Genomic DNA, 25,264 nt, shown 5'->3' with positions numbered 1-25,264 from the left:
AAATGTTTTTTATTTAATTTTAATTCTGTTCCTGGCGGGGTGTCCGGCTCGGAATTTCTCTCACTTTCTCCTTTCTATTGAAAAATAAACGGCGGCGAGGGGCTGGCGGTGACTTCACAACAATATGGCGACGGTCCCGCCCCTCCACATACCCCGGATGTTCCGCCAACGAGCAGCGGCCAGGCGCAGATGACATAGACTGGAGCAGCAGCTGGGAAGGATACAGCGACCCTCGAAGGGCTGAATGGCCGACTCCTGCTTCTAGTTTCTATTTTCATCATGTTCCTATGCAGGTTATGTTGTCGGCACCGCGCTAATGTGTAGCTGGTGTCCTTTATTGTTACTGAAGCAGCATAATTGACATCATGTTGATTTTAATCTGAACGAATGCAGTGTTCTGTTGTTTCAGTGTTCCACTGGGATGGCAGATTAGAACTTGATTGCAGGTGATTGACAGGTTATGACATGTGGCTGAGGGACAGCGATGTTTCACAGAGCGTACTAGTTTTAGTTTTGCTTTCAGAAGCTGCTTGACGTTAACACAAACAGCAATGTTGTTTTCCTCTCTGAAGTTGGAGTTTTTGCTGTTTAAGTGTTGCTGTGTTGGAAGCTGCCAGAGTTACCTCTCTGAGGTTGCATCCTTCTCCAAAAACAGCTGTCGGTTGGCTGTCCAGATGTGTTAAAAGGCTGGAAATCAGCAACACATGAGCATATTTGTTTTTTGTGCTAACAAATGTTGGAGAAGCGTGCATGTCTGTGGGTATTGCTTTACATTGAAACAACAGAGATCGCGAGCTGTTCAGAGTTATACTGTGTCACGTTTAAGTCTTGCAGTTGGTAAAGGTTACGCTAATTCTTGTTGTATTCTGACTGCATTCTTCAATAAACTGTGTTCGACAAAAGCATCCTCGTGGGTCACTTGATTCATACCTGGAGTGAAACACCGCATGCTCATCAATGCCAAAATCAAATGTAAAACCTAGGGTTGAGGCTAACTTCACAAAACATCTTGGAGTTCCTGGACTGCGTCTTAATAATTGCCTCCATTCATTCTTTCCTCTTCCTCAAAAATCAAGGGTTGTGTGACTAGGTGACATCTGTCCCCCCGATGAGCATGTGAAAGGGTACTCAGAGTCACCGTCACATTATTCCCCTACATCCATGGCACAAAAATCAATGGGATTGACATTCCATTGCCTTGGGATCACAGAGAGAAATAACAGGAATCAGCGAAAATTCAGGTTCTGGTTCATCGCTTCCAGTTGCTGGAGCTGTTATAGAATGTTTCAGCACAGAAAAAGGCCTTTCAGCCCATCATGTCTGTGTCACCCATCAAGCACCAATCTATTCTAATCAATTTTCCAGCACTTGCTCCACAGCTGTGGCATTTCAAATTGTTGTCTAACCGCTTCTTAAATGTTGCGAGTGTTCCCGACTCCACCACCCTTTCAGACACTAAGATCCAGATTCCCACCACCCTCTGGGTGAAAACGCTTTTCCACAGAACAATAGAATCCAGACGGTGCAGAAGGCGGCCAATCACCCCATCCACTCTCCGAAAAAGCATCTTAACCAAGCCCACACAACCGCTTAACCCTGGAAATTTACCATGGCAAATCCACCAAAACTACACATCTTGGGACACTAAGGGACAACTTAGCATGGTCGATCCACCTAGCGTACAGATCTTTGGACTGTGGAAGGAAACCAGAGTACCTGACGGAAACCGGCACACACAGGGAGAACATGCAAACTCCACACAGGCAGTCACCCGAGGCCGGAATTGAACAAAGGTCCCTGACATTGTGAGGCAGCACTGCTGACCACAGTGCCATCTTCAATTCTCCTCTGAAAATCCTGCCAAATGCCTTAAATCTATGCCCCTGGTTATTGAACCCGAAAATGATGGGGAAAGGTTTCTTTATTTAAACCTATATATGTCCCTCTTCATTTGATACAACTCCACGAAGTCGTCCCCCAGCCTTCCCTGTCTGAGTAAAACAACAGGAGCATTGACATACAGAGGAATCTGTGCGCAATGGTCCACTTATCCCTGAAAGTGCCAACACAAGTCGATAGCTTCGTCAACAAGGCATGCAGCGTGCTTGCTTCATCGGCCAGGGCATCAAGTATAAAAGTTGGCAAGTTATGTTACACCTGTATTAAACTTTAGTTCGGCCACATGTGGAATATTGCGTGCAGTTCTGTTCACCACACTACCAGAAGGAAGTGGATGCTTTGGAGAGGGTGCCAAGAAAGGTCACAAGGATGTTGCCTGGTCTGGTTGAGCTGTGAGCAGATGTTGAATGAACTTGGATTGTTTTCACTGGAAAGACCGAAGTTGAGGGGGTGACCTGATTGAGATATCAATATGGTGGATAATTGGAGGCTTTTCCCCAGGATGGAAAGGTCAACTACAAGAGGGGACAGTTTGAAAGCAAGAGGGGAAAGGTTAGAGGTAACGTGCGGGAAAAGTTTTCACAAACAGGATGGTGGGTGCCTCGAATGCACAGCCAGTGAAGTTGGCGGAAGCAAGCATGTTCCCAACGTTCAAGGTTTATCTTGATAGAAACATGAACAGGAGATGAACAGAGGAATAGAAACCGCATATGGGCAATAAGTACTGGGTCTGAATAAGGATTCGGAGTCACCACAGGCTCGGTGGGCCGAAGGGCCTGTTATTGTGCTGTATTGTTCTTTGTTCTTCTTTGTACATGAAAATTATCACCCGTGATTATTGCAGTATGCTTTTACAAGACCACATTATTTTTCCTTATAAAATGTCGGAGATTGTGACGATTGTCAGGAGCCTATAAATGATTCCCATAAGTGACCACTAAAATTTGCTAATTCTTATCTCTACCCAAACTAATTCTGCATCTTGATCATTTGAACTAAGTTCACCTCTCGCTACTGTACTGTCATCTGTTACTAACAGAGAGATTCCACCACCATGTCCTGTCCTCCATTTACTGTCATCTATTCACTCTCCCCTTCTCACAAATCAATGGATGCTGCATCCAGGGAGAGCCGTGCACCTCTGAGAAGGAGGAGCAGACGTCGGAGGGTGAACCATAACATTATTCCCCCGCACCCTCAACAGAAAGATTTGTGGCACTGACATCCCACTCCTTAGGGATCAGAGAAAGAAATGTCACGAGTCAGTGTAAAAGCAGTTTTCCTTATTAATAACTGACGCCAATCGTAATGGACTGAGTTTTTTATACAAATACCAGTGGTCAAATTATATTGTTGAACATTCAGTTATTATGGAGACAATCACACAGTCTGCTACTTACTGCAGCTTCTGTATTTTACAGTCTGGATTCCTCAGAGCCTCGGACAGCAGTTTCACTCCTGCAACTCCCAGTTTATTGAAACCCAGATTCAGATCTATCAGTGAGCGGTTTGTACTGAGAGCCAGATCCTCGGCACAAGAATCGGTGAGATCATTACCAAACAGACTGGAGATCAGAGAGAGAAAAACAACAGGAAGTCGGGTAAATTCCGTCATTTGAAGCATAAAATCATGGACAATAACAATGTACATTGTGGGACATTCACGAAACACAACTTCAGTTCATACAGAAGGCAACATACTATTGATGCTGTAAATCTGAAATATGAATAAAGTATGTTGGAAACTCTCAGCAGGACAGGCAGCATCTGAGAAGAAAGAAACAGATTTAGTTTCAGTTCAATTCGCTAAAATTAGCAATTGGAAAACGTAGTGAGTGAAATTGTTTTAAGGGACAGGGAGCTAGGGATGGATGGGTGACGAGGAAAGAACAAAATGGAAGCGCCGGAGTGATTACATGACAAAAGGGATGATGGTGAAAGAGAAGAACACAGGATTCCAATGTCCTCACACTGAGTCACCAGGGAGGGACATGGGATGGTCAGTGACTCAGGAATGGAGTGTTTGGTGGGGTTGAAGATGATGAGAGAGAATCCTTTTTCACACTGCCAGTGGTTCGACTCTGGAATTCACAGTTTGGAGATGTGGTGGAGGGAGGCTGAATCGAAGCAGTCAACAGGGAGTTAGATGATTATTTGAATATAAACAGTGAGCGAGGATACGAGAAAAAGGCTGGAGAATGACGCAAATTCCGAATGTTGGTTGGTGAGCTGGTGCAGACACGATGGACCAAATGCCCTCATTGTGCACCGTAACAATTCTGTGAAGATAATGTTTGGAAATGTATTGATATTTCAACTGGAAGTTGATGATGATGCAATGTGGACAGTGTTAGTAACCATAGCCCTCAGTGAAATATTAGTAGTTCTCTCCAATAGAGAGAGACAATTTGTTACATGTAGCTTCAGGGACACAACTTAGTAAAAGCGGGGCAATGGAATGAGGTGGGACTCCATGAGCCCCCATAGCCGGTGTGGGGATCAAACCCACGACATTGACGTCATTCCACATCACACTCTAGACACCGAAACAACTGAATGAACTCCACACCACATTACCGGCAACATTAATATCCAAGAGGTGAGGGGAATCCGTCCACTCAGGCAGCACAGGCAGCATCACAGAATTGTTACACCATTCAGCCCAGGGTGTCTGCACTGACTCTCCGAATGAGCAGTTCACGAAGTGCCATTCCCCCACCTTCTCCCCGTAACCCTGTGCATTCCAGAGTTTAACTACTCTCTGCAGAGGAAGATCCGCTTCAGGCAATGCTGGCACCATATTTAAATGCAGCCAGCAGGACTTTCAAAGGCAGCAGCTCTGCAGAGAACGGTGAGGGAGCCCTGGTTAATGAACAAAGGGCTGAAATGGCAGAAGACGGATTAAACCCAATTCACTGACACTTCCCTGGAAATGCTCCTCGAGGCTACATGGGTTTGGAGGGAGGTTCTGTTCCCTCAGCACTGGAGGAGGAGATCTGTCACATCAACCCAAGCAAATCTAGGACAGAAATTGCCGAGGGCCTGAGCAGGCAGCACGTGGTTGCACTGAGGCAAAAGGATCAATAACCTGATCTGTTTTGACAAGGTGGGCGTTCAACCGACAGACTGATCTGTGAATCAGGATGAAAGTGAAATTGCCGAAAGAACATCTTCACCCAGACACTGGCAATTCCCAGACAGCAGCATCACTGTCAGAAACATGTCAGCCTCTCTGTGAAGGGTTTCAGTCAGAGATGACTGTTGCACTGCCGAGACTGGGTGACCATCCTGGTGGTCCCACGATGGTCAGTCAGGCAGGCAGCATCATAGCCTTGTGTGTATCTTTGATGGGTGAGTAACAATGGAAATGTATGGGGTTCTGAAAGAGAGTGCACAACATCAGAGAAGAAGCCAAGAGTGACAGTATGCAGATTGTGTCATCCTTGTGCAAATAGAAGGTGAAGTGCTGGAGCTGGGAGACCTGGAGGCTGGGTGGGCAATCGCTGATGGTGAGATGGGTTGTGGATCCAGAGAGATTGTGTGAGTGAATGGATGGGCACAGGAGAGACTCTGCTGCTGAGTCCATAACCTAGTGCCTGTGTGTTCATCATTGGTCACATGGAGTTCCAGATTAGGAACAGTCTGCAGGACATGTTGGAATGTGCATTAACTTCGAACATTCTTCACTCTCACAAATCACAATGTGAGAGAGAGGCAAGTGTGTGTCTCGGAAGATGAGGAGGGGTCCTCAAAGGGTGCACTGTCACATTATTCCCCATAACCTCCACCAGAGTAGATGCAGTCTCACACGATTAGCAAAGGGGTTACAATCTGGCAGCACAGACAAACCCGAGCAGCTGATAGCGGCAGAAATAGCTGAGTTCACTCGCACTCGAGGGAACAGGGCATTGCCAGCTTCAGGAAGATGAAATGTGACTGGAGTCTTTAACAATGCATCAGATACTGGAGCTGTACATAATGTATTTTAACGACTGGTGGAGTTTACAAAAGCTACATGTATCCAAACACAAAGGATGGAGGATACAATCCAGGCCAGCAGTGTTACCATGTCTCAGGTATGAGAACAAATATCATCCTCCACAGAGAGATTGGTGACCTTCATGGAGAGTCACAGACAGCACATTAGCCACAGGAAATACACATGAACCTGCATGTTATCACCTGCTCCATGAACTCTGTGGAATACGGGCTACGGGAGGGCTGGGAAAATATGACGAGTCACTGTCAGAACCTCCCCAGCTCAGCAGGGAGGGTTCAGTTTGCCCTGAATGGAGATAGGAGTGTCTGCCTGCAACATTTGGGAGCTCCTTTCAGATGCTCCCTGGGCAGTGGTCCTCTTCTGCTCCAACTGTGACACACGCACCCCACAAAGCTATGATCTACATCTGTGCAGAGGACCTGCAGTCGGCCGGATCCTTCCAGGACTCAAAATCCGAGGACAAAGGCCACGGTCTTCGAAATTCTCAGAGCAGAGAGGTAAAGATCCTGTCTGGAGCTCAGCGGAAAGTACGGGGATGGCGGTGGTTGTCGTGGTAGGGTTGCTTCCTTGGGTTTCACTGGGTTATACTTTGTAATTACTGGTCACCTTGGGTGTTTTCAATAAATTCTGAGATGGTGCAACACTAAAAAAATCCTTCCCCACATTACTGGTTCTTTAACAATTCACTGGGAATGTGAGATGGGAAATACAGCACTGATTGAGGTCAATACATTTCCAATGTCTGTCTCATGTCGTGACGGCTCCAGAGAAATGGTAAAACATTCACAGAAACAGCAACAGGGCTGCAGAAGGTGAAAGATGTATCACATTGAATGGGTGTGTATGTAAGACTCATGCAAAACATGTCTGTATTACTGAATCTGGATCCTCCCAACATATCCCACAGTCCCTGGCCTATGGTCCATGGGGTGCCTCATCATGAAGTGTCTGGTTAACATCGTATGGCATCACACTTTGTTCAAAGCTGCTGCACTCTAACTTCAGGTTGTATAGAGCACAGCACAACACCAGGACATTTGAGACTCTTGCTGGGCATTTTGAAGGGTTCCAACAGATCTATCTTTAGAATTCCTCTGGCCTGCTCAATGGTCACACATGTTGCCCTTTAGCAGCTGTTGTCTCCCTCTTCTGTAACTGGGTTTGGGTTACACACAGGCACAATTACCCATCCCTTCAGTGGGTAGCGCTGGTCTTAATTGTTTTCATGGGATGATGGTTACACGGGCAATGCCAATCAATATGTGTAGCCCATCCCCAACTGCCCTTGAGAAGGGGGTGGTGAGCCATCTTCATATGTTCTGCAGACTATCTGGTACAATGTCTATAGGAAGGGACATCCAGGATTATGATCCCAAGTAGTGATGGAAAAGCAATATATTCCAAGTTGGGTGATGTGTGACTTGGAAGGGAATCTGAAGGTGTTCCATTCTTCTGATTTATTTGCCCATCTAGGTGATAGAAAGTACGCGTTTGGAAAACGCGATCTCAGGAGCCTTTTTGAATTGCTACAGTCCACCTTGTATGCGGCACACACTGCTGCCACTGTGTGTCAGTGGTGGACAGTGTCAATGTTGAAGTTGGTGGATGGCTTGCTGATCCAGTGGCCCACTTGACCCATCGAGTCTGCACCAACTCTACGAATGAATATTCTACTCAGGCCCTATCTCTGTAACTCTTCATATATGGCCCACTAATCCCCCGAACCTACACATCTTGAGACACGAAGGGACAACTTTGCATAGCCAATCAACCGAACCTGCCCATCTTTGGACTGTGGGAGAAAATTGGTGCACGTGGAGGAAACCCACACAGACACTGGGGGAACGTGCAAACTCCACACATACAGTCACCCAAGGTGGGAATTGAACCCTGGTCCCTGGCGCGGTGAGGCAGCATTGCTACCTGCTCTGTCACTGTGTCGCATAATGTTAGCGGTGTGTCCAACATTTGTGGCATGTCTAACACTATTGATGACTGGATATGGCAAGACTGCAGATCTCTGATCTGATCCATTGGTTTTGGTATGATTGACCTTGGTCTATCATATGCTGTTTCTACTGTCTGGTCCGCAAATGGCCGTGTGCTGTAAGTTCACCAGGTTCACGTCTCATTTTTAGAGACACCCAAGTCTAATTTGTGAAGATATTTAAAGACAACTAGCCATAGTAACACTCTACTGATTGCTGGGGAAAGCCACTGTAAGCTTCCTCGAACTGAAAGATTACAGTTCACCACTCCTGTCTGTCTCACAGATAACTTCATATCCATGCTGCCTTCGTCTCTTTTATTTCATGGCTTTAACTTTGCTGCCAAGCTGATTATGTGTCTATTAATAGTGGACAGTGTTGCTAATAACACAAATATTTATGGTAACAGTACTTTTAGTCTCATTATGTGTGTGAAAAACACTGTCCATTATTAATAGGGATATAATTCCGACTATTCTATACTGTGATTATTACCAATCGCAGCTGAGCTGAGCCTTGAGCTCCTAAGTTCATCAGATATAGGAGTAGAATTAGGCCATTCAGCCCACTCCCCCATTGGTCACGGATGATAGGCTCCTCAACCCCATTTTCCTGCCTTCTCCCCATAACCCTTCAACACATTACCAATTAAAAATCTGTCTAAGTTCTCCTTAAATTTACTCACTGTCCCACAATCCACCGCACTTTGGGGTAGCGAATTCCACAGATTCACAATCCTTTGGTCGAAGAAGTTTCTCCTCAACTCTGTTTTAAATTTGCTCCCCCTTATCCTAAGACTATGATCTCTCATCCTGCAATGCCCCACCAGCGGAAGCATCCACTCCACGTTTACTTTATCCATACCTTTTATCATCTTCTATACTTCAATTTCAACTTCCCTCATTCTTCTAAATTCCAGAGAGTCTGGGCCTAAACTGTTCAATCTTCTTTTTACAACAAACCCCTCATCTCTGAAATCAATCTCGTGAACCTCCTCTGAACTGCCTCCAATGCCACTTCATCTTTCCTCAAATAAGGGGACCAAAACTGTGCACAATACTCCAGGTGCAGCCTCACCAATGCCTTGTATAGTTGCAACAATACTTCCTTCCTTACCTTTGTATTCTATTCCTTTAGCTATCAATTCCAACATTCCATTCACTTTCGTTATTATCTGCTGTACCTGCATGCTAGTTTTCTGTGACTCATGAACGAGGACACCCATATTCCTCTGCACCGGAGCACCCTGAAGTCTCCCTTCCCATTTTTCCAAGCAAAATGCTTAACCTCTCACTTATACACATTAAACGCCATCTGCCACATTTTGGCCCACTCTCCTAACCTATCTAGCTCCATTTGTAAGGTTCTGATTTCCTCATTGTAACTTACTGTCCCGCCTCCTGGGGTATAAGAGCTCCTGGGTTGTAATCTCTGGAATTCCCTTCCTAATCCTCTCCACCTCCATCTCTGCCTTTTTTTAAAAAGTGATCCTTAAGCTTCGTTTAACACTAAATCGAGAGTGGATCCCTCGGGATGCAACTCATCAAATTCCAATGTCATTGGTTAACTGTCTTACCAATATACAGCAATTTTCTATTTTTAATTCAACTGAGAAATTTACAGACTTAAACATCTATAATCTGAATGACAAATTAACTATTTTGAACATGTGACCTCCGATAAATGGTATTTCTAGAAGCATTTAATTGTTTTGTCCATATTTTTTATTCTGATTAATGTTTTTGAGAACAACTATAAATGATTAGTTGAAGCTTTCACTGCTGAATCTCAGTTTATTGTAACTCAGGTTCAGGCAGATCAGTGACTGGTTTGTACTGAGTGCAGAGGTGAGAATATCTGAGGCTCTTACCCTCCGACAAAGGTTACAGGAATCAGAGTAAATCCGTGATGTTTAACAGTAACACCAATACTGACAGGAATGATTGTGTGCAGTGTTTATTAATGACACTATTACTGACACTGATGATAATTTACACTATTATTATATCCAATTATTATAAACAATCTCACACAGTCTGATCCTTACCTCAGTACATGTATTTTGCAGTCTGGATTCCTCAGAGCCGCAGACAGTAGTTTCACTCCTCAACCTCTCACGTTGTGATCCAAACTAAATGGAGAGAGTGAGAAACACATTAAAATCAGCTGAATTTTCACCAGGAAGAAGAAACTGGGCTTATTTTTGTGTCAGAAACTTAGCACCAGTGGGGAACTGACTCAAGTTACAATACTACACCTTAACCAATTGTCCTTTTAGTTAAATAGAAAAGAAAATAATCAGCAATGAAAAATATTGAACAATTCACTATCACTGGTTTGCCGACTGGTGAAAACCACTTGGACACCTCACTATAAGAAGGATGTGGAAGCGCTGAAAAGAGTGCAGAGGAAATTTACCAGGATGCTGCTTGGTTTGGAGGGTAGGTCTTATGTGGAAAGGTTGAGGGAGCTAGGGCTGTTCTCTCTGGAGCGGAGGAGGCTGAGGGGAGACTTAATAGAGGTTTATAAAATGATGAAGGGGATAGATAGAGTGAACGTTCAAAGACTATTTCCTCGGGTGGATGGAGCTATTACAAGGGGGCATAACTATATGGTTCGTGGTGGGAGATATAGGAAGGATATCAGAGGTAGGTTCTTTACGCAGAGTGTGGTTGGGGTGTGGAATGGACTGCCTGCAGTGATAGTGGAGTCAGACACTTTAGGAACATTTAAGCGGTTATTGGATAGGCACATGGAGCACACCAGGATGATAGGGAGTGGGATAGCTTGATCTTGGTTTCAGATAAAGCTCGGCACAATATCGTGGGCCGAAGGGCCTGTTCTGTGCTGTACTCTTCTATGTTCTATGACACCTCGCAAAATATATATTTGTGTTTAATTGTCCATAGGATATGGGTGTCGCTGGTAGACCAGCATTTATTTCCCACTGCTAATGGCCCTCGAGAAGGTGACGATAATTAGGGATGGGCAATAAATGCTGGTCTAGCCAGAGAGATGCCCACGTCTTGTGAACAAGCAAGTAATTTTTAAACATGTCCCTCAGTCTGGTTTCATTTCCTGATCATCAGAATTACCGTCCTGAATCTCAGAAACTGCCAAGTTTCTGGAAATTCAAATCATTTCTGCTGCTACATAAATCCAGGATTTTATGAGAATTGTACAAGTTAGTGAGAGTTAAATGATAAAGCTTTGAGAGTGGATCCCTCAGGATTCCCTGTACTTCTTAACTCTTGATATTAGATTAATCTGTCAAATATCTCAGGGTGATTTAAAGTGTGAAACTGTGCTAAATGTTGCTGTAAGATCCAGATTTTATACAACAAGGAAAGATTATTCTCCCATTAGAAAGCTGAAATATTCCTGTTTGATTAGTTTATAATGGAGGGGTGTCTCCCACTATATTCCACATTAAACAGGCTCTACATTTTCTGCAGGTATGGATAGTGTTCTGTTTTCGGGAATTCCCGGGAGTTCTCTCTTCCCGATAGTCATTTCCCTTTTGAGGATCTATCAGAAAATCCTGTTTCATATCACTGACAGTTTGTCTGGCAGTTTCCAGCAGCAGGTTTCCTCATTCAAGAAATTCTGGTTGCCTCGGCTTAGATCGAAGTTCTACAGTCCTACCACATTTGGTTGTGAATGGTAGTGGACGATGAAGTAACAGAAGGAGGAGGCTCCACAATATTCCTATCCTCATGATGGAGGAGACTAGCACATCAGTGCAAAAGATATAGCTCAAATATTTGTAACTAACTTCAATGGCTGAACCATACCGAGGTCCCCAGCATCACAGATATCAGTCTTCAGCCAACTCGATTCAATCCATATGATGTCAAGAAACAGCTGAAGGTACTGGATACTGCAAAGATCATGGCTCTTAACAATATTCCAGCAATTGTACTGAAGCTTTGTGCTCCAGAAGTTGCTTTGTTCCGAGCCAAGCTGTCCCAGTACAGCTTTAACACTGGCAAAATAGTGGGAAATTGCCCAGGTATGACCGTACACAAAAAACAGAACAAATCCAATCTGTCCAGTTACCACTCCATCAGTCTACCCTCGATCATCAACACAGAAATGGACGGTGTCTTCAATACTATCAAATGGCACTGAATTAACAATAACCTGCTTGCTGACTCTGAGCTTGTGCTTAGTCAGGGTCACTCAGCTCCCTACCTCATTACAGCCTTGATGCAAACACGGACAACAGAGCTGAACAAAGGATGTGAAATGAGAGTGACTGCCCTTGACATCAAGGCAGCAAATGACCATATGGAGCATCAAGGAGCCAGAGAAAAACTGAAGTCAATGGAAATGAGAGAAAAACTCTGCCGGTTGGAGTAATACCAGAACAAAGGAAGATAGTTGTGGTTGTTGGAGGTCAGTCACACCATCTTCAGGACATCACAGCAGGAATTTCTCAGGGGAGTGACCTAAGCCACAACCATCTTCAGCTGCTTTATCAATGACATCTCTCCCATAATAAAGTCAGAAGTGGGGATGGTCGCTGATGACTGCACAACTTTCAGCACCATTCCTCACTCCTCAAGATAGTGAAGCAGGACGTGTACAAATGCAACAAAAATTGGAAATATTCTGGGAAAGGCTGACAAGTGCCAGGCTATGACCATCTCAAACAAGAGTGAATCCAATCATCTCCCTCTCCATTCAATGGCATTATCATCCTCCTGAATCCCCCACTTTCAGCATCCTGGTTGTTACCATTGATCAGACACAGATTAGCCAGATCAATACTGCGGCTATAAGTGAAGGTTAAAGGCCAGGAATTCTGCACAGAGTAACTCACCTCTTGGCTTCCCAAAACATTTCCAACATCGACAAGACACGTCAGAAATTTGATTGAATACTATCCAATTGGCTGCATGACTGCAGCTCCAGATTCAAGAAGCTCACCACCATCCAGCTTGTTTGATTGGCACTCTACCCATTAACTTCAACACTCACTCTTTCCAGCACACAGGTACAGAGTTAATAGTGTGCACCATCTACAAAATGCAGTGCAGCAACTCACCATGGTCCGTTACAGAGCACCTTCCAAACTTATGATTTCTACCCCTAGAAGGACGAGGGCGGCAGATGAATGGAAACATTACCCCCTGGAAGTTCCCTTCCACGATGCACAACATTCTGGCATGGAAATATATCGCCGTTCCTTCACAGTGACTGGGTCAAAATCCTGGCACTCTCCAGCTAACGGCATTGTGGGTGCACTTACACCACAAGAGTCCCTGCATGCAGTGATGGTGATATGATAGTGAGCATAGCTGCTTTCCAAGCAATGGGAACGGGTTTAATTTGCAGCTATCTCAGTTTGTTGGAATGTGTGAAGAGAGGACCAGGAGGCAGGAACCACAATCTAGAAGAATGGGTAATCCAATTCAGTCCAGTCTGTCTCCAGGCTGGAACAGACGTGTTCAACTTAGCTGGGAGTTGGAGAGGCGGTGGATCATACAGCTACAATGAAGGTGGAGGGGCAGTGGATCATGCAGCTTCTCTGAAGGTGGAGGGGCAGTGGATCATGCAGCTACTATGAAGGTGGAGGGGCATTGGATCACGCAGTGGATCACGCAGCTACTTTGAACCAGTCCACACTGAGTTGAAAAGGAGAATGGTCTGATAGTGACGCAGAGGAAATCTAAGTTCATTGGCCGTTAAGAAACTGCCGTTTGGGACTACCTTTATAATGCTGTAAATTGGAGGAAGCAACAGAAAGGGTCGATGACGGTGCTGCTGTTGATGTGGTGTACATAGGCATTCAAAAATCATTTGACACAGTGACACACAACAGACTTGTGGCAAAAACTCATGGAACAAAAGGGAAAGTAGCAACGTGAATAAAAACACTGGATGAACAAGGAGGAATGGTCAATGGATATTTTTCAGGCTGGAGGATGTTGGTCCTGGAGAAGCCTTCTGGTCGATATTGGGATCCACGCTTTTCCCTGATATAACTTTTCAACTTTGAAACAGTTATAGAGGTTAAAAAACTGTTGCTTATTTTCAGAGCCAAACTGAAGGATAGAAGCACTTTGGTTCAGTTGGAACCAGTTAACCCAAGAAGCAAGACGGTGTTCACAGAGGCTGCCAGTACAGACAGGACAGCGCAGGGATTCAAAAAGCAGGTCCCAGAAGATAAGTAACCGTCAGAAACCAAGGAGGAAAAGAGGAGTGCCAGGAAGACAGAAGTCAAAGGGACAAAGAACTGGAATCTGAACCAGCTACTGCTCTCTGAAATTGAAGAGGGAGGCAGATAGAGGCTCCCAGTTCAAGACAGAGCTGCAAGGTGCAGACATGGTAAAGTTTGCGAATGAGAATCCAGACATCTGATGTAATCCTGAAGTTGGTGATACCTTCATACAACCTATGAAGCACTGGTGTACTGTTGGCATGGCTAGGTATCGAGGAAGAATGAAAGGACACATTGAAATATTGGAGGGGGATCCTTGGTGAAGGCATCTGAGAAAAAGTGTTGTTTGGGGAAATCTTCCAAAGCCTGTTTTCTGAGAGTGGAGTTTAGAGACACTGGTGTGGAAGTGGGACTTGTTTTTTCACAGCGTGACAAACATTTGGGGGATTTAATGAAGAATCCACTCAAGTTACTTTGGGTGGAATCTGTCACTTAGTTTCAGAGTGCTGTGTATCTGACTACAGTTGGCTTGTTGATTTACATGGACTGTGTACTTACTGAGAACATTAGAGCATTTTGTGTCATCTTTACTGATCTGCATCCATCTGTGAAGTTAGATGGGGTGAAGTAGTCGTGCAAATTTTTAAAAATAAAGGTTTTAGTATTTTATTAAAAGTTAATCGACAACCTTGTTATTCTGTTCATCTACATCTCTAAATCATAAAAAAAAAGTTATGATCTACTGCGCTGGAGTTCTGCTCTTTGACCTGACTGTCCAGTAGTCAGCTGGGATCATAACATTGTCAATAGGGCATAGAGTACAAGAGCAAGGAGGCTGTGCTGAACCTGTAAAATACACCAGTTAGATCTCAGTTCTGGGTGTCATTCATTCGGAAGGCACACATTCTTTAGGAAGAACAGATTGGAGAGGGTGCTGAAGAGGTTTACAAGGTTGGTTACAGGGGTGAGAACCTTCAGTTAAAAGGATCGATTGGAGAGGTTGGGACCGTTCTTCTTGGAGGGAAGAATGCTAAGAGGAGATTTGATAGAATTGTTCAAAATAATGCGGGTGCTGGACAGAGCAGGTAGCAAGAAATTGTACAAGGATCAATAACAAGATTTAAAGTGATTTGCAAAAGAAACAAATGAAATGTGGAAAAAAAGGATTTTTATTCACACACAGCGAGTGGTTCAGGTCTGGAATGCACTACCTGGAATTAAGATGGAAGCTATTTTATACTGGGCCTTTTACAAGGCTGCAGTCGGAACCATGGTACATAAAAACTCGTGCGTTGTAATTTAACAGGAAGGTTTATTTTCATAACTCGACACCGTAAGGTTTAATACAAGACTGAACCTCCACCGCAACCCTAACTGATGATGTCACTTGTGATCACCACGTGATTTGTAAAGGGAATTGTTCTGATATAACACACACCAACTATAATACATAACAGAGGCAGAGCGCAGGAAAATAATCCTGATAATAATTAACCATTAACTCAGCTGCACTGAACAGAAGAGGAACTAAATTCTTTATAGCATCATAAATAATCAGATATTTTCTATTGCGAGAGTGAAATATCCTTTTTTCAGTTTATAGGAAGGCCTTTACACTTCTATTTATTTAAAATTTCTCCCAGGAATCTTTATATTCATTCAAGGAATGCGAACATCGCCAGTTATGCCAGCATTTATTGCCTGTGCCTATTTGCCCACGAGAATTTGCCTTCTTGATCTGCTGTAGTTTCATCATAGATTCACAGATTTTTTTATGGATTCAGAAGGAGGTCAATCAGCTCATCATCTCTGCATCTGCTCTCAAATCAGGATTGACTTTGTGCCAGTTTCCTCTCCTATCCCTGTGACCACTGGACATTGTTTCCCTCTTGACTTCCTTAACCTGCCTCTGTTTTATTTTGAAGGAAATGGCTCCTCAACAATTAAAATATCAGCTCAGACCAAACAGTTACCTCAACTCCTGACATTTGTGCAGAACGGATCCCAGCTGCTGGAGTTCTTCACACTGATATAGCATCGCTGTAGATCGAGATGTTTTATTGCATCACAGAATCCAGTGACATGAGGCAGGACCGCACAGTCAACTGGGGTCAGTAACAATCCACTAAATGAAAGTGTTTCCACAGATCCCACTGTGTTCTGAGTCAGTAGTTTATTCTGAGACTCAAACAGATAGTGAAATGTGTTCAAGAGTTTCCTTTTCCCAGTTTCACTCCCCATGTTCCCAATCTGTGCTTCAACCTTCTCCTTCATCCAGTCAATCATCTGGCAGGTTGTTTGATGAAGAACTGGACCCAGAAACTCCTTCAGGGGTCGAGCTGACTGTGGGGAGGAGAGACCAGCAACAAAACGGAGAAATATTTCAAATCACCCATCTTCCTCGCTGTGGGCTTCACTGAGGAGTTTCCCGATCTCCCTGGGATCTGGAGTCAGGAATTGTGTGAGCGCAGCTACAAACTCTTGGATGGTGAGGTGTGGGAATGTGTAAACCACACCTCTGGGCAGAATCATCACTCCCCAAAAGTTCCATCAGGAACCCAGACAGGAACTGGGAAGGTTGCAGATTGTACTCAATCAAATCTTCATTTCTAAACACAGTCTTTTCCTTGGAGACTCCTGTGAAGGCCATCTGACCGAGCTTCAGTAACACATCACGAGGGTTTTCAATCTCTCGGCCATGGTTTTTCAGAATGTTGTAAATATAGTAGGAATATAGTTGGGTGATGGTCTTGGGAACTTGCTGCTGTTTCCTGTCTCTTTGTGTAAAGAAGGGACCCAGTGACAGACCGTGGATCCAGCAGAAGGAAGGATTGTAGCACATGGTGTATAGGATCTCATTCTCCTCCACATGTTTGGAAACAGCCACTGCCACCGTCTTATCTTCAAAAAACTTGTTGAAATATTCTCTGTTCATCACCAACAAATCCCAGGATTTCAGCCCAGACACTGCTCTCAGCCTCTTCCAATAAATGTCACGCAGTGGCGCAGTTGGTCACTAGCACTGAACATCCTGGGAGCAGCTTGTGCTGTATTAAACTGTACACAATGTCAGACACTTCACACCAGCATTCGGGGTCTGTGCACATGGACTGAGGTTCTGTATTTCTCCGATTGTCAGCAAAATCAGTACTGTCCTTGAATTCATCCAAACCATCGAATATAAACAGCACTCCTTCTGGGCTCTTCCAGAGCTCTCCCAGAATATTCCCAAAGTAAGGGTAGAAAAACAGTATCAGATTCCTCAGGTTTATTCTCCAGTTAACAGTGTTCACATCCCGGAATTTAAAACTGAAAACAAATTGAAAGTGTGGGTCTATTTTCCCAGGGGCCCAATCACAAACAATCTTTTGGACCATTGTTGTTTTTTTGCCAATTCCCGGGACTCTGCTCACTGCTGCTGAATTCCCAGAATTGGATTTTCTCTGGGAAAAACTGCTCTGGAAGAATTGATCAGTTCGGATTTTTTCCAATTCTCTCCAGAGATGTTTCTCTCTCCATTCTTCAAGGTCTCGTCCTCTTGCCAGCAGTTCATGTTCTACAAGTGTCCGATCTCGAACAGTAGTAATAACCGTTAGCTCAGCGTATCGATCAACCAGTTGGAAAATCTTAACCTTCTCCTTTATTAGGATAGTGTTCATTCTCAGTGTTTCAGTTTGTACCCGGAATGTCTCCTTGTGTTTCTGTTGAAGATCTTCAATTAGAACAGAGAGAAAATGTTAGTTGCATTAAGACACTGTCTTTGCTGATTTAAGAGATGTATTTTGCAGTATCAGTTAAGGTTTGAGCAGGAAATAAAATTGAGTTTTTGGAAACCTTGTTTGACAATGATTAATTTCCACTTAAAGTTTCAGATCATCACTTAATTCCAATATTTCTATAACATATTGGAGGCGATTCTCCCAAAAAGAATCGAGTTGTCGAATTCGTGTAAAAACTGGAGTAATTCATGCTGGATTTTTCAGCGGGAGTTTCAAAATGAATCTCCCACAATCTGTGCACTGGAGAGTGCACTGGCGTGAATCGCGTTGAAAATCAGCAGGGCTGATATTCCGGCTGGAAAGGCTGGCAGCAAAGCGCTGAGCGACCACTGTGCGTGCAGTGATCGGCGCATGCGTAGTGGCCCCACACTGCCGGTGGCCCGATCGCCGGCCCCCTGAACACGATGTGGAGATGCCGGCGTTGGACTGGGGTAAACACAGTAAGAAGTTTAACAACACCAGGTTAAAGTCCAACAGGTTTATTTGGTAGCAAAAGCCACACAAGCTTTCGAAGCTCTAAGCCCCTTCTTCAGGTGAGTGGAACACACCCAGGCCAGCATCGTCCTTCCTCCCCACCCCGATCCCCCTCCACTCCCCCCAGCAGACTGATCCCCCCTCCCCACCCTCATGATCAGCCCTGATCGCTGTCCTCCCTGTCTCTCACTCAGCCATGGGGTAAATCAGAGTTAGCAACCTGCACGCTTTTCAGCCTGATGTATATTGTTGAGTGGATGATGCAAGGGAAAATATAAGATATTCTTTAATATCACTGGGAAAAGGGAGAGACAGCTAGAAATTCACAACACACATTCTACAAAAAAATAGATTGTGCTGGAGTTTATTGAGAAAGTGAGTCTACCGCTGGAGGAGGGAATCCAGTGGGCATTGTCACTCGAGACTGAAAAGATTCCTCACACAAGGTCTCTTTGAGAGAATGTGGTTGTGTCAGTGGAAATTAGAAAGCCTGGATTTGGAATTGTCCTCAATGTCATGATTAAATCTTAAGTGATTAAAATATGTGGTTCAGTTTGAAGACATGTTGCAAACGAACTTCCCTGAGAATTAGTCCGACACGTTACTCTGCATTCATGAGGTGAACAAGATGGAACAAACTGGGAGCAGCAGTAGAGTATTAGGTGTACAATAAATTTGGCAATGAAAATATTTATGGAATGATTAACGCCGTAGAAAACAATCATATGAAAAAATATGCATGCAAGCGAGTGCAGTGAGTACACATGGGCAAACAGTGTTCCATTAAGATAAACGTGTCTCATATGTAGTTGGCGAGCCAATGTTGAAGAGGAGCATCATTTATCGGGAATAATCGAGGCAGAGTGAGAGGGGAAAAGAGCTTGGTGTTACTGGGGGCAGCACGGTGGCACAGTGGTTAGCAATTCTATCTCACAGTGCCAGGAACCCAGGTTCAATTCCGGTGTTCCGGTGACTGTGTGGAGTTGCATGTTCTCCCCATATCTGCGTGGGTTTCCTCCAGGTACTTCGGTTTCCTCCCACAGTCCAAAGATGTGCAGGCGAGGTTGACTGGCCATGGACTAATGTGTGCACACACATCGGGTAGTTGTTTTACTTGGCATTATGTTATAAAGTATGTTCCTTTTCAATCTGGCTTCCCGAGTCATTACATTAAGCCACCATTTATTGTCCTGTGAAAAGGTGCTCATGAGCTGCAGTCTACTTCGTGTAGTTACACTCACAATGCTGATATGGAGAGAGCTCCAGGATTTTCATCCATTGGCAATGATAGGTTTAAGGTTTAAAATCAGAGTATAGCTGGCAAGATGGATACAGAACTGGCTTGGCCATAGAAACATTTTGTGTCCCTGTGCCCAGTTTGAGAGCAGATTTCCACTCCGTCTGACGAAGGAGCAGCGCTCCGAAAGCGAATGGTATTTGCTACCAAATAAACCTGTTGGACTTTAACCTGGTGTTGTTAAAACTCTTACTGTGTTTACCCCAGTCCAACGCCAGCATCTCCACATCTTGGCCATAGAAGGCAGAGGACAGCAGTAGAGGGGTACTTTTCTGACTGGAAGGTTGTGACTACACTGTTCCACAGGGATCGGTCCTGGGACCTTAGTTGTTCCTGGTAGAAATAAATGATTTGGAGGAAAATGTAACTGGCCTGATTAGCAAGTTCGCAGACGACACAAAAATTGGTGGAGTTGCGGGTATCGAAGAAGATTGTCAGAGGATACAGCAAAATACATGGGCGGAGAAATGGCAAATGGAGTTTAATCCAGACAAGTGTGAGATAATGCATTTTGGAAGGTCCAATGCATGTGGGAATTATACAGTACATGGTAGAACCTTTAAGAATATTGACAGGCAGAGAGATCTGGGTGTACATGTCCACCAATCACTGAAAGTGGCAACGCGGGTGGATAAGGTCGTCAAGAAAGCATATGGCATGCATGCCTTCATCGATCAGGGCATTGAGTATAAAAATTGGCAGGTCATGCTGCAGTTGTACAGAAACTTAGTTAGGCCTCACTTAGTATATTGTGTACAATTCTGGTCGCCACTCTACCAGAGGGAAGTGGGTGCTTTGGAGAGGGTACAGAAGAGGTTTACCAGGATGTTGCCTGGTGAGGAGGGTATTAGCTATGAGGAGGGGTTGGATAAACTCGGTTTGCTCTCACTGGAACATCAGATGTTGAGAGGCGACCTGATAGAGGTTTACAAGATGATGAATGGCATGGACAGAGTGGGTAGTCAGATGCTCTTGCCGAGGGTAGAAAAGTCAAGTACTGGGGGATATTGGTTTAAGATGCGTGGGGAAAAGTTTAGAGAAGATGTGCGAGGCAAGTTTTTTTTTACAGAGGGTGGTGGTCCGTGACGTGCTGCTTGGGGTCGTGATGGGAGCAGGTACATTTGCAGCATTTAAGGAACAACTGGACGAATACGTGAATAGGATAGGATTTAAAGGATACGGACTCCCTAAGTACATACGGTTTTAGTTTCTGCAGACATCAGACGCAGGCTTGGAGGTCCGAAGGGCCTGTTCCTGCGCTGTACTTTTTTTTGTTCCTTGTTTTTTGAACGGACAGAGAGATATTTCCAAGTCAGGGTGGTGAGTGACTTGGAGGAAAACAGATGTTCCCCTGTGACTGCTGCTCTGGATCCTCTGGATGGCAGCAGTCATGAGTTTGGAAAGAGCTGTCTCAGCAGCCTCACTGTGTTCGGCAGTGCATCTTGTGGATGGTACACACTGCTGTCATTTTTCCTCATTGGTGGAGGGGATAATTTTTGTGGGCAGGTATTAATCAAGCAGTCTACTTTAAACCGGATGTGAGGAATTCCATGCGTGTCATTGGAGCTGCACTTACCCAGGTGAGGGCAGAAAATTCCATCACACTTCTGACTTGTAGACGGTGAAATGTTTTCGGGGAGTAAGAGATGACATACATGCCTTAGAATTCTTAGCAGTTGACCTGTTGTTGTAGTCACACGATTTATATGTCTAGACCAGTTCAGTTTCTGGTCAATGGCAATCCTCAGGATGTTGATAGTTGGGGATATAGGACATAGAACAGTCCAGCACAGAACAGGCCCTTCGGCCCACGATGTTGTGCCGAGCTTTATCTGAAACCAAGAAACCAAGCTATCCCACTCCCTATCATCCTGGTGTGCTCCATGTGCCTATCCAATAACCGCTTAAATGTTCCTAAAGTGTCTGACTCCACTATCACTGCAGGCAGTCCATTCCACACCCCAACCACTCTCTGTGTAAAGAACCTACCTCTGATATCCTTCCTATATCTCCCACCACGAACCCTATAGTTATGCCCCCTTGTAATAGTTCCATCCACCCGAGGAAATAGTCTTTGAACGTTCACTCTATCTGTCCCCTTCATCATTTTATAAACCTCTATAAAGTCTCCCCTCAGCCCCCGAAAGAACAGCCCGAGCTCTCTCAACCTTTCCTCATAAGACCTACCCTCCAAACCAGGCAGCATCCTGGTAAATTTCCTCTGCACTCTTTCCAGCTCTTTCACATCCTTCTTATAGTGAGGTGACCAGAACTGCACACAATATTCCAAATGTGGTCTCACCAAGGTCCTGTACAGTTGCAGCATAACCCCACGGCTCTTAAACTCCAACCCCCTGTTAAAGAAGCTAACACACTATAGGCCTTCTTCACAGCTCTATCCATTTGAGTGGCAACGTTTAGAGATCTGTGGATATGGACCCCAAGCTCTCTCTGTTCCTCCACAGTCTTCAGAACCCTACCTTTAACCCTGTAATCCACATTTAAATTAGTCCGACCAAAATGAATCACCTCACATTTATCAGGGTAAAACTCCATTTGCCATTTTTCAGCCCAGCTTTGCATCCTATCTATGTCACTTTGCAGACTACAACCGCCCTCCACCTCATCCACTACTCCACCAATCTTGGTGTCATCAGCAAATTTACTGATCCACCCTTCAGCCTCCTCCTCGAAGTCATTAATAAAAATCACAAAGAGCAGAGGACGAAGCACTGATTCCTGTGGCACTCCGCTCGCAACCTGCCTCCAGTCCGAAAATTTTCCATCCATCACCACCCTCTGTCTTCGATCAGATAGCCAGTTACCTATCCAATCGGCCAACTTTCCCTCTATCCCACACCTCCTCACTTTCATCATAAGCCGACCATGGGGGACCTTATCAAACGCCTTACTAAAATCCATGTATATGACATCAACTGCCCTACCTTCATCAACACACTTAGTTACCTTCTCAAAAAATTCAATCAAATTTGTGAGACACGACTTGCCCTTCACGAATCTGTGCTGACTATCCTGGATTAATCCGCATCTTTCTCAATGGTCGTAAATCCCATCCCTGAGGACCTTTTCCATCAATTTACCAACCACCGAAGTAAGACTCACCGGTCTATAATTAACAGGGTCATTTCTATTCCCTTTCTTAAACAGAGGAACAACATTCGCCACTCTCCAGTCCTCTGGCACCATCCCCGTGGACAGTGAGGACCCAAAGATCAAAGCCAAAGGCTCTGCAATCTCATCCCTTGCCTCCCAACGAATCCTAGGATACATTTCATCAGGCCAAGGGCACTTATCGACCTTCAGTTTATTCAAAACTGCCAGTACATCCTCCCTCCGAACATCTATTTCCTCCAGCCTATTAGCCTGTAACACCTTCTCTTACTCAAAAACATGGCCCCTCTCCTTGGTGAACACTGAAGAAAAGTATTCATTCATCACCTCGCCTATCTCTACTGACTCCATACACAAGTTCCCACTACTGTCCTTGACCGGCCCTAACCTCACCCTGGTCATTCTTTTATTCCTCACATAAGAGTAAAAAGCCTTGGGGTTTTCCTTGATCTGACCCGCCAAGGACTTCTCATGTCCCCTTCTAGCTCTCCTAAGCCCCTTTTTCATCTCATTCCTTGCTAACTTGTAACCCTCAATCGAGCCATCTGAACCTTGTTTCCTCATCCCTACATAAGCTTCCCTCTTCCTTTTCACAAGACATTCCCCCTCTTTCGTGAACCATGGTTCCCTCACTCGGCCATTTCCTCCCTGCCTGACAGGGACATACCTATCAAGGACACCCAGTATTTGTTCCTTGAAAAAGTTCCACTTTTCATTAGTGCCTTTCCCTGACAGTTTCTGTTTCCATCTTATGCCCCCTAATTCTTGCCTAATCGCATCATAATTACCTCTCCCCCAATTGTAAACCTTGCCCTGCCGTACGGCCCTATCCCTCTCCATTGCAATAACAAAAGACACCGAATTGTGGTCACTATCTCCAAAGTTCTCTCCCACAACCAAATCTAACACTTGGCCCGTTTCATTTCCCAGTACCAAATCCAATGTGGCCTCACCTCTTGTCGGCCTATCCACAGATCACATCATATCTTGCCTAATCGCATCATATCATAGCAAACAGTAATGCCATTGACTATCAAGGGGCGATGGTTGAATCCACTCTTGTTGGAGATAGTTATTGCCTGGGACATGTGTGATGCGAGCATTACATGTAACCTTCAGATCAAACGTAGATTTTCCAGAATTTGCTGCATTTGGACATGAATTGCTTCAATATCTGAGGAGTTGTGAATATTACAGAACATTGTACAGTCATCAGTAAACATCTCCGCCTCTGAACACTGAGCCCTGGTGGTCTGGGCTCGGCTTGATTGTCCATCTGGGATTTTGTTGCGCACTAATTTGATATGTTTATGATGGGAATGATTTGTCAGGTGCAGCGAACCCTTTACATCTGGCTCAAGGCCCGACTCTTTACTGTGAGCCCAGAACATCCAGGCACACAGGAGCTCTGTCCTGAGATTCACACGGTACCGGGAATCTGCAAGGTGTGTATAAGACTTCAGAAGTAATAGCAATTAACAGCTGGATTAAGTGAAAAGATGAAATGGCCACATTTTGAAAAAAAAAGACAAATCATATGTATTGTAATTAGAAGCTCTGTCTAATTGAGGATCAAGGACAAAACCGAATCATGCTCGACACAATTTCCACAGTCTTTAATTTTCAGTATCCCAGATTTTCACAATCTCTGAAACAAAGGCTCCAATCAATCATTCAGATTCTCAGAAGTGGAATAGTTTATATTCTCCATTTCCTCCCTTACCTTCCAGGTGACTGGGTAATTCAGATAAACCATGTGCGATGTTCATATAATCAAACGAATCAGCACCTGTTTAAATAAATGAACTTTCATGACATCAGCTCTGTGTAATATTACAGTAATATCGGCACTGTTTAAATGGGAAATTGAATTCACTGTGATTTTACCGGACCAAGCTCCTGTATTTCTTTCAGTATCTTATCCAGCTTTGGGACTCCATCACGCATTTTCACAAAGGATTCCCACATCACCCTTCGAGCCCGAGATCCTTTTTCCATCACCAGATTTCGGAGAAGTTCGGAACTGTCCGCCCGGTTTCCCTTCTCCACGAGCTCAGTGACTTTGTGTGAAGAATAATAATGAAGAATAATGAGATGCAGAGTGAAAGATAAACACTGAGAATGAGAAGGAAAGGATCAGCTCAGTGATGGGATTTCCCAGTTGTTTTTAGGTCAGAAAGCAATCACTGAGCCAGGTCCTGATCCATTATGAATATGATAACTGCAAATTCACTTCACACCTCATTCCAATCACTAACAAACAAATGTGAATGAACTAAACTAGAAATCTAAAATATATTTCACCGAGAGTGAGGAATCACTGAGAATCTGCAATATTTTAATGTGATTTGTTGTCTGTCCTTCAGTGTCCAACATGACATCCAATTACTGATTGAAAATATGACCCACTTTTTTCAACACAGTTAATTCCTGCTGCCTCAGGTGTGATTTACTGGGAAATCCTGATGAGATGGGGGAACTTTTTTTCTCTGGAAGGGTCTTTGGAACTCTTTTACTGAAGCGGTGGTG

At 44.4% G+C, this 25,264-nt stretch overlaps 1 long non-coding RNA gene and 1 pseudogene across 1 annotated transcript; one reads left to right on the top strand and one right to left on the bottom strand.

The window, feature by feature from the left end:
* Positions 1 to 25,264, top strand: part of LOC144509695 (scavenger receptor cysteine-rich domain-containing protein DMBT1-like) — a 391,264-nt pseudogene that overhangs the window by 182,901 nt on the left and 183,099 nt on the right.
* LOC144510027 (uncharacterized) lies at positions 17,712 to 24,719 on the bottom strand. Its single transcript, XR_013500553.1, has 3 exons — positions 24,628 to 24,719; positions 24,459 to 24,524; positions 17,712 to 17,765 (listed from the first exon to the last, which is right to left on the bottom strand). It is a non-coding gene; the product is annotated as an uncharacterized LOC144510027 (long non-coding RNA).

Source organism: Mustelus asterias, chromosome 22, assembly GCF_964213995.1.
Source record: "Mustelus asterias chromosome 22, sMusAst1.hap1.1, whole genome shotgun sequence".
Lineage (NCBI taxonomy): Eukaryota > Metazoa > Chordata > Chondrichthyes > Carcharhiniformes > Triakidae > Mustelus > Mustelus asterias.
Note: the sequence above shows the minus strand (reverse complement) of the source record. Positions and strands in the feature narration are given on the sequence as shown.